The following is a 10,547-nucleotide window of genomic DNA, read 5'->3' as shown; positions in this document are numbered from 1 at the left end:
AAGCTGAATGGTAGATTGGTTTCAATCAACAGGTTCCTAGCGAACCATGCAAGCAAATCTACCCCATTTGTCAACACATTGAGGAATTGCTTAAAGAAAAGCCAATTCAAATGGACTCCTGAGGCCGAGCAAGCTTTCAGTGAGATAAAAGAGTGTTTGATAAATTTGCCGGCGCTCACAGCTCCACTGCCTGGTGAAATCTTGACATTGTACCTATCGGCAGGAGAGCGCGCCATCGGCGCAGTATTGTTGGTGGATCGTAAGGGAATCCAAACGCCAATATACTATGTGAGTCGGGTGCTGACAGATCCTGAGACGCGCTACTCCATCATGGAAAAGTTAGTTTTGTCACTAACACACGCGTCGCGCAAGCTTCATAGATATTTCAATGGTCATCCCATTGAAGTTCTGACTGGTTACAACATCCAGCAAGTCTTGCGGCGCCCCGCGCTCTCGGGAAGGCTGACAAAGTGGGCGCTGGAATTAGGTGAACACACGATCGCCTATAAGCCCCGTCCAGCAATAAAGGGACAAGTCTTGGCTGATTTCATTGCAGAAGTCCCTGAAGAAAAAATTGAAGAGGCTCAGCGCGAGGTAGACCCTCCGCGAGCCAATGATGAAGAAAATGTGTGGAGATTATTCACCGACGGAGCTTCAAACAACGAAGGATCCGGCGCAGGCCTCAAGCTGGTGGATCCAGAGAATCATGAATATACTTACGCCATCAGGTTGGACTTCAAGAGCACCAACAATGAAGTGGCTGGCCTGCGCATCGCGCAGAAATTCGGGGTTAAAAGGCTGGAGGCCCATGTTGATTCATACTTGGTAGCAGCACAGGTCAATGGCCTTTATGATGCCAAGGAGAACACCATGCCTCTGTATCTAGAGCAGGCGAAAAAGCTCATCGAGCAATTTGACTGCTTCAGAATCATTCATATTCCGCGCAGTGAAAACAAATCTGCTGACGCGCTGAGCAAGATGGCATCAACCAGCTTCGATCACTTTGGCAAAGATGTCAGGGTGGAAGTATTGAGCAACCCGTCGGTGGGAGCGAAGTCTGTCCTTGTAACTCATACAACCCCTTCATCATGGATAACTCCAGTAATGGAATTCTTGAAGGAGGGAAAAGTACCAGACGATCGCGCCCAGGCGAGGAAGATAAGACACAAGTCGCAGAACTATGAACTGCTTGATGGTACATTATATCGACGCTCTTATCTGGGACCGCTCATGAAATGCCTAGATGCTGAGGAAGCAAGCTATGTGATCAGAGAGATACACGAGGGAATATGTGGAGTACATGCTGGCCCGCGCATGGTGGTTACCAAGGCAATGAGCGCAGGTTACTATTGGCCAGGCATGTACTTGGACGCTTTAAAAGAGATCCAAAAATGCAAAGCATGTCAGAGCTATGCGCCAAACACCATGCGGCCAAAGAACAACTTGATTCCGGTGACCTCCGCATGGCCTTTCCACAAATGGGCAATCGATATTGTGGGTCCCCTACCGCAAGCGCAAGGGCGAGTAAAATTTTTGGTAGTGGCAGTAGACTATTTTACAAAATGGGTTGAAGCCAAGCCACTAGCAAAAATCACAGCCGAAGCGATGAAGCAGTTTATCTGGAGCCACATCATATGCCGTTTTGGCTTGCCCATGGAAATTGTGAGCGATAATGGAAAAAAATTCACTGACAAGAAGTTATCAAACTGGCTCAAGGAATTGCGCATCAACCAAATCTTCACTTCGGTATACCACCCTCAGGGGAATGGCCAAGTGGAGCGCGCGAATCAAAGCTTGTTAAATGGGCTGAAGAAGAGGTTGGAGGGAGAATCCCATTCTTGGGTCGAAGAGCTACCTAATGTCCTGTGGGCACACAGGACATTAAGCAAAACCAGCAATGGCGAATCCCCGTTCAGACTAACCTATGGAACGGAGGCAATGATTCCAGCAGAAATTGGATGCCCATCCCATAGAGTGCTCATGATGAGCAAAATTGATAACGAGCGCGAAAGAAGGTTGGATCTCAACTTACTTGAAGGGCGCAGAGAGGCGGCTATCATCAGTGAAGCCAAGTACAAGAAAAAACTGGAAAAATATTACAACCAGCGTGTGAAAGAATGCCACTTCAAGAAAAATGATTTTGTCCTTCGAAACAATGAAGCTAGCCGCGCGATACCCCCGGGAAAAATGTCCCCCAATTGGGAGGGACCTTATCAAGTCTCGGAAGAATTGGGAAAAGGCGCATACGCTTTAAAAGATTTGAATGGAAAGAAGATACCGCGCGCATGGAACGCGGCACAGCTTAGAAAATGTTTCATGTAAAAATGTCAAGTTTGTAATCAAGGCTTTTTAAGCCATTATGAATAATGATACGCGCTATCTTCTCTTAATGTGGATTCTATTACCTTTGCATACATGTTTCACACTTCCCTTTATTAGTTTTGAGCAATATGACAACATTGTATTGACATCAAAATGAAATAAAACGGGGTAAAACATACATGCGCGAGCTTCAAGCTCAAACGCGTTAACGAGTCTTAACTCTAAAACGTCAGGGCCTTAGCCCAATTCTATTACCTTTTGCATACATGTTTCACACTTCCCTTTATTAGTTTTGAGCAATATGACAACATTGTATTGACATCAAAATGAAATAAAACGAAGTAAAACATACATGCGCGAGCTTCAAGCTCAAACGCGTTAACGAGTCTTAACTCTAAAACGTCAGGGCCTTAGCCCAATTCTATTACCTTTTGCATACATGTTTCACACTTCCCTTTATCAATTTTGAGCAATATGACAACATTGTATTGACATCAAAATGAAATAAAACGAAGTAAAACATAAATGCGCGAGCTTCAAGCTCAAATGCGTTAACGAGTCTTAACTCTAAAACGTCAGGGCCTTAGCCCAATAATGTGAGCCTTAGCTCAAATCACTCACAACATCCATCCTACATACTGCGCACCCTGACCATAAAAATAACTAAACACAACTAAGCCAAAGCAAATGCCAAAACATAGTTGTTAAGGTCTCAGGTCGAGGTCGCGCATGAAACTGTAATGGATATCTGAGTAACACATATTGACACGTAAAGGCTAAAAAACTCATAATTCCATGCGCGAAAACGTCGCGCAAAAGAGGAATAATGAAAACGCCAAGGCGCGTGTCAACATAATCAAGATATGGAAAAATCACTTACAATATGACAAGGATTGAGTATAATAATTTCCTTACAACCTTGTTCTTATTTCAACGTGCAAGCATATCTTATATTAAACAAGCAAACATGCAATATAAAGAGATGAATGGAGAATGCGCAAGATGCGAAGAAGGGAAAAACAAAATTTCATTCAAAGGCATTGAAATTTACAAGTTTACAAGATGATGAAATACAAACTACAAATAAAAATACAAAAAACATGAAGGGCTTCTCAAGTCTCCACGTCGACGTCAGCCTCTTCATAGTCATCATCACCGCCCTCAGCATCTGGCGCAGCCTGCTCCTCGTCATCTCCAAACTGACCATAGTCAAGTTCTTCGTCCTGAATGGAGTGTTCTATCACGACAGTGTCAGGAGCAGATCATTTGGCCACGCCAGAGCCGCTAGCAACGCCAGCATTCCCCGCGCCATCATCGCCGCCACCAGCCCCTTCGCACTCGTCAAGTAATTTCTTTAGCGCGGCGAGATCGGGCTGGTCAGCAAGCGCGGAAATCTGCAAATCATAAGGAAAAATATGAGTACAAAAAGACTTGGAAAATAAGTCAAGGTTATTTCATTAAGGTTAAAATACCTATGCAAGGATGGGAATGGGAGTATTCAAATACTTCTCCCCCATCGCGGCCATGTCCGCGCAGGCAGCGTCGCTCTGATAAGGGTACTCGGATGGGTTCTTCTTCAACATGCCATATTCATAGCCATCCGTAAACCCTTCAGCTCGACCAACCAAGCGCGCGGCAGCGTTGCAATCCATCACAAGGGCCTGAAACTCGTCTGAGTATTTCATCGCGTAAGCGCAACGAGTCATGCCCTGTGAGATTAGCCATTGGCGATCCTGCGCGAGGCCAGCAACAGACGTCTCGAGGGCAGGAACCTGAGAGTTTAATAACTCAACAGTTTCCTTAGTCTTTTTCAGCTCCTCTTTGTCGGACGCTGCTGCCGCCAAGGTTTCTTCTTTTTCCGCCCGCGCAGAATCAAATGCTTCCTGGCTAGACGCTGCCATCGCCAAGGCTTCATCCTTCTCGGCCTGCGCGGCCGCCAGCTCCTTCTTCAGGCGCGCAACCTCACTCTCCAGTGATGATTTTTCAGTTATAGACTGGACAAGAGCTTGGTCACGCGCCTCCGCCTCCAGCTCCAAGTCGCGCGCTCTGCGCGCGTACTTGGCCGCCTCCGCCTCCGCCGCTTGTAGCTTCTCCCGCGCAGCCTGAAGCTCATGCCCGCGCTTCACGAAGGCGCTGTTGGCACTTGCTCTGTTCTCACTGAGCTCTGCTTGGAGCTTCTCAGCTCTCTCTCGAGCATCAGAAAGATGCCAAGCAGACACCTTAGCCTCTTGCTTGGCTTCCGCAAGAGCATCACGTACTTTTACGTAATCATAGCGAAGCTCTTGGGAGGCAGCAAAGATGGCTGACCCAGCAAACATATGATCGTTGAGCAAGTCGTCGCGAGCGCGGTCCTCCTGGAACCTCCTTTCAGATGGAGGCACAGCATGAGCCCAGAATTCCGCACACACACCCATGGACTGAAATGTGCTGTCTTCAGTAATATTCCATCTCGGGCGGTAAATGTGATCGGCTTCCTGCAGAAACAAAGTAATCATCTAAGTCATCAAAACATTAAGATGGAAGTCCGCGCAGCGGAGCAAAAAAAAAAAAAAAGAACCTATACCTGCGGGGATGAAGCAGAAAAGTCAGCGCCAGGCCCACGGGAAGACTCCGCCACAAAACCTCGTGGCGCGACAGGGCTGGCGCGCCCACTGTCGGGGCCTTCACCTTCAAACTCCTCATCCTCCTCTGAGACAGGCCTCTTCTCCTGCGACCTAGAACCAAAATCAGTCTCGCGAGGAGGGCTGTGCACAGGAGGAGGTGAGGGAGGTCTCGACGCCGCCAGGTCGGCGCGTAAAACGGCCTCCTGCTCCTTTGTAATCCCGATAAGGGGAGATTCAGCGCTTGCAGGAGCAGGAGCAGAGCCAACGGCGCTGGCACCAGCACCAGGAGTGCCGCCAGCAGCTTGTGCGCCAGCTACGACTCCTATGAAAAAATAAACAAAAAGAAATGGTTCATGACTTGGTCTAAAAGAAAAAAGTCAGAAAATACAAGCACAATACGTACCTTGGCGCAACTCCGTTCGCGAGGCAAACATCGCCATGAAGTCAATTCTACCCTTTTTCTAGGGTAAAACAGGGGACTTCGAAGCGACCTCCGGCGCAGCCTCGGCATCTTGTTGCGCTGTCGCCGGCTCTACAAGCATTTGAGAGAGCAAACATTCATTAGAATCGCGCTCATAGAATCATAAAAGATAGGCAAAGGATAAGCAAAGTATACCTGTCGAAGGCGCAACACCGCTTCCCTTTTCCGCCGCGCGAAGGGAGGAGGTAGCGCCACCATACCTCAGGTGGACAGGAGGTCTGCCCACTTTTTGAGGCAGGGAGGACAAGGAAAACTTGGTGGTAAACACCTGGGTTTTCTCAGGTCCCTTCGCCTTAGTAGGAGGATCCTGAACAACAGGGGCATCATTTTTCTTCTGTTTCTTACTGGCCCCTGCGCCAGTTTTCCCCTTAGCTTTACGCTTTAGTTGGGGCGCCTCCTCTTCCTCCTCCTCTTCCGCGAGCTCCAGCTCATAGTTTTCAAGCGCATCTACAATACACGCAACAGAAGTGTTAGCAAAATTTGGTATTATAAAGGAAAATGCATAAGTACAAAGGCTTACCAGGCGCATCGCTGTCGAAGACAAATCCCAGATCAACAGGGATGAACATGTCATCAAAGCGATCGGGGAAACCAACCTCCCCAGCGCCGAGCGCGACGGAGCCACCCTCCATATGCTCATCATATGCGGCGTGGATATACTCCTTGGTGACTGCACAAAACAAGTCAAATGATATCAGCAAAAAGAATTATATTCGCGCAGATGTAAAGCAATGAGATAAACTTACACAAGCCGTCGACTTGGATAACGGGCTCAGTCGCGCTGTCCGCCCACCTCCTGCTCATACCAACCCCCACCAGCGCCTCCTCACAAATGTTCTTGGCGGGGGATGGTTCAGCGGTCAACTTATTAACCCAGGCGCCAGTTGGGTTCTTGAGGACACCCACATCCGCAGGCGCAGAAGAAATCGCGCGCATGGTCATGCGGATGGGGATCACACCAGCCCTTATATAGAAAAATTTCTCAGACCAGTCATGAAGGCTCTTGAATGAAACAGTGCAGCACTTCACCTTCTGACTGCGAGGAATGAAGGAGAACCAAGAATCTTGGATCTTGGGCTTGTAAAAAAACTGAAAGCGCCGAGGGGTGGGCTCCTCGCGCTGAGATTTGCACATGAACTCAAAGTGAGTCATGCGTACGAGTCCAAACGGATGGACTTGGGATATATGAATCCCATAAAACCTAAGCACCGCACCCACAAACCTTGTCATCGGGAGACGAAGGTTGCAGTGGGTGAAAAAATGGCTATAAAGGGATATATAGCCGGCAGGCGGGTCCGCCGCCGTTTGCCCGGCCCCCGGCAACATGCAGCCAAACACAGGGAGAAAACCCTGAGAGGCGATAAGGCTGTCAAGATCAGCCTGCCTCAGTTTGCAGGGGATTTCATTCCACCTCTTCACGGCCTTGGTCCTCCCTACCTCCTCCGATGAGACCTCATCAGCCTTCTTCCCCTTGCCGGTCTTCTTCAATGTAGACATCACTAACGATTTCACACGGCAATGGATAGGGGAGGTTGTGTTGTCTGAGCTATCAGACATACAACTGTAAAACGGACAAAGGATGATCTGAAGAACAGAGACCTGGAAGCAGAAGACACGTAATCGGAATAGAAAGAAAGAAAGAAAATAACTCAGAAGAATAAACAAGAAGATGAAGGATAAAAAAACTCTAAGGGCTGGCTTTTATAGGCCCAGGAGAGAGAAAAATTGGTGCTGATCGGACTTCACGCGCCCCCACTCGCAACTGTAAGCCAACGCGAGCGCGACACGTGTCCCTGACACTGTGTGAGGGGACACGATAATAAACTTTACAGCTGCTGCCAGAGTTCACGCGCCACCACTCGCAGGAACGGGCCAACGCGAGCGCGACACGTGTCCCTGACAGCATGTGAGGGGACACGAAAGGCAACTGTAGCACCTCGAGCACACGAAAGGTCTGACACGTCTCCATCACTGACCCACGTCAGCAACAACCAACCACGTACAGAGACGATTCGATTGCAACAAAAAGGATAGAATTTCGCGCAACGATGAATAATATGAAGAAAAAGACAAACCCCTACTAAAAGAGCAAACTGTTAAGTCTAATATCTATCTTGCCTCGCTCGCGCGAGACAAGACACACATTAGACTGGGGGGCTTGAAGAGGTATGTACCCGCCTCAACACCGAGCAAGGCGGGTCAACCCACAAGATATAGACAAGAGGCTTGAAATCAAGGCATTATGAAGGCACAAAGCCAAAACCTACGCGCATGGCGCATATCACATATGCTCACGCATATCACATATGCTCATGCATCACATGCTCAGGCATCATATGCCCAGGCACCACACATGCTCAGGCATCATATGCCCAGGCACCACAGATGCCCAGGCATCACATATGCTCACGCATATCACATATGCGCGTGGCGCATCAGCGCGCGGCGCATATCACATGCTCGTGCATATCACATCTGCGCATGAAACATCTGCGCGTGAGAATAAAGAGAAGACCTCGCGCATCCTCAGGATTGGCGCATATCACACATGCACATAATCAACCTCGTCCTTATCCAAATCAGGATTAGGGCAACCTTGATTGTGCACGTCAGACAACCTTCCAGAAGGTATCTTTTTAAGGAATAAGAATATGTTGATGTTGACAGCCACCAATGAAAGGTGGACAACTCAGCAAAACCTATGTGCCACCACGTGGTTATAACCAATGAAAAAGCACCAGGTGTCCCAAAGGACACGTGGCGCAAAGCTACTGGAAGAGGCCAACAAAGCCCTAATTGGGTCTGAGCCCAATCATTGGAAACCCTAGCACTATAAATACAGCATCAACTCCACAAGGAGAAGGGACATCATATCACATCCAATATCATCTGATAACATACAATCACAGAGTATTCAGCTATTAAGCAATACACTCCAAATTCCTTACTCTCACATATTATTATCTTCTCCCACAAATACTTATTCTCACACCGGAGGGTTACCCCAAAGAGGACCCCTCTGTCCCTTTCTGAGGGGTAAGTTTACGGTGCTGTTCATTTTGTAGGTGGAAGAACCCAGATCTAAGAGAAACCATCGGCGAAATAGCATAATCACACCCGAGGAAAGTAGATCGTCCACCAGTGAGTCAATCCACGTTTCTTCACCATCATATCAACTTCACATGTATTATTAATATTATAACTTTGTTATCAAGTCAACCTTTATTTTAAGGTATCAAATCTAAAGATTTTATTCTTTTTAACTGGGAAAATGGTTGTGACTAATACATGTTTAAAAGTTTTCATTCTAGTCAAACAATACATGTTTAGCCACCCCTAACACTTCATCTACTTGGTCCAACATCAACGCATCTCGAGACGTGTTTCTTGTTTTTCTCTATTTATACTCCTTACCTTGTTCAGCATAGGGCTGAGCTAGCAAGACAGTGCTGATAAAGCAACGATACTAAGATTCTAAACGAAAGATAAAAGTGTTAGTTCATTACAGTATTAGATTCAATTTGAATCACGGATTCTATACCTCAAAAAGATTTATTTTCTAAACGTTACGTTTCTTACTGGTTTCTAGAGTTAGACGGTTGATTTTTCAAATAAAACAAATCATCATATACCATATATTAGATTAACACTTATGTATGATTAACAAAATGGACAATTAAAATTATTAAATTTGATATTTGAAATTGAGCCCTCCCTCTAAAACTCAGGTTGACCAAAGAATTAAACATTAGGTTGACTTTATAGTTGTTGACTTCTAAAATCATTGACCACCAGTGAAGCAGGAAGTCGAAGACCCTACCACACCTTCACCACCTCCCACTATTACAAGTCAAACCGGTGAGTTTTTTATTGGACAAAATCTTATAATTAAATTATTTAAATGAACTTCAAATACACATGAAAATATTGTTGTTGATCTTCCTTTTGAAAATGAATCTTCTTTTTAAATATATTTTAAATTATGATAAACTGTATTTTTGATTTTTTTAAACGGTGACTTCTTGTGTGTTAGGTCACCGTACTCTCTAAATTTGGAGAGTCCCGTTGCCCTACTCTGGCCAGACAGTGTTGTCTTAACCGAGCTCACGTTGGCTTCAGAGTTTGGCTTGGGCGTTCCCCCGGGAAACCATATCGCCGGTTGCCACTTGGCAGTCGATATGCCTCCACTAGAGCTGAACTCAGTGACGTAACACACGGTGGACTAAAACCCGCGACATGAGCCCTTATTATAATGTATGCTAGTTATTATTTGTCCAATTGTCAACCTAAATTTTAAGATAATAAGCTTGACTTGTTTAATTTAATATAAATTGGGTTGATTCTTTGTTTTAACAAGCTTGAATACGAACTCAACTTGCTATGACCTCTATATCTAAAGTTCGAGTTTGACTTGTAAAGCTAAATATATGACATTCAGTATGCGGGTCTTGTCAAGCTAAATATATTTTCAAGCTCAAGCTCGACTTGTGTGTGTGTTATTTAGTTATATATCATAGTTATATACATGATATTTTGTTATATTAAATAAAACTATTATATTTATATAATATATAACATTTAGGTATGCGGGTATTGTCAAGCTAAATATCTGACATTCGGACTTGTTTATAAGATAAATAAGCTTTTATTTAGGCTTGGCTCGTAATCATTTAAACCCGGTTCAGTTTGAGCTCATTTAATTTACACACTAAATGTACATTATGCCTTAAAAGTGAATAAATTTTTATTCTAAAGCGTATTAGTTTCTCATAAATTTGTTTATTTGCGTAACTAGTGAAGTAAATTTTGAGTTTTAGTTCTCATATATCAAATTAGCCTTTTAGTTACAAATTCCTCCTTTATGACTTTGTATGTATCACACCCCTTATCGTGTTTACGTCGAGTCCATATTCAAAAACAAACCAGGTGTTTACGTCGAGTCCATATTCAAAAACAAACAAGGTCAAGACTGGTCGAGGCTCCAGAGGCCAAAAGTGTGCAAAATGCAAACCGAGAACCAGACCTTTAGCGACCATTGGCACTGAGTCGATTGCAGATTCGTAAGGAGTTGAAGACTATTTGAATAACCAAAAAAGACGAAACAAAAACATAATATAACTTAAAAAACGACCACAAAACAG

This window comes from Bidens hawaiensis, unplaced genomic scaffold (assembly GCF_021521415.1).
Source record: "Bidens hawaiensis isolate Kalapana, Puna unplaced genomic scaffold, B.hawaiensis_p1.1 tig00000459_1, whole genome shotgun sequence".
In the NCBI taxonomy this organism is placed as follows: Eukaryota; Viridiplantae; Streptophyta; class Magnoliopsida; order Asterales; family Asteraceae; genus Bidens; species Bidens hawaiensis.
The sequence above is the reverse complement of the archived record's forward strand: the minus strand, read 5'-3'. Positions refer to the sequence as shown.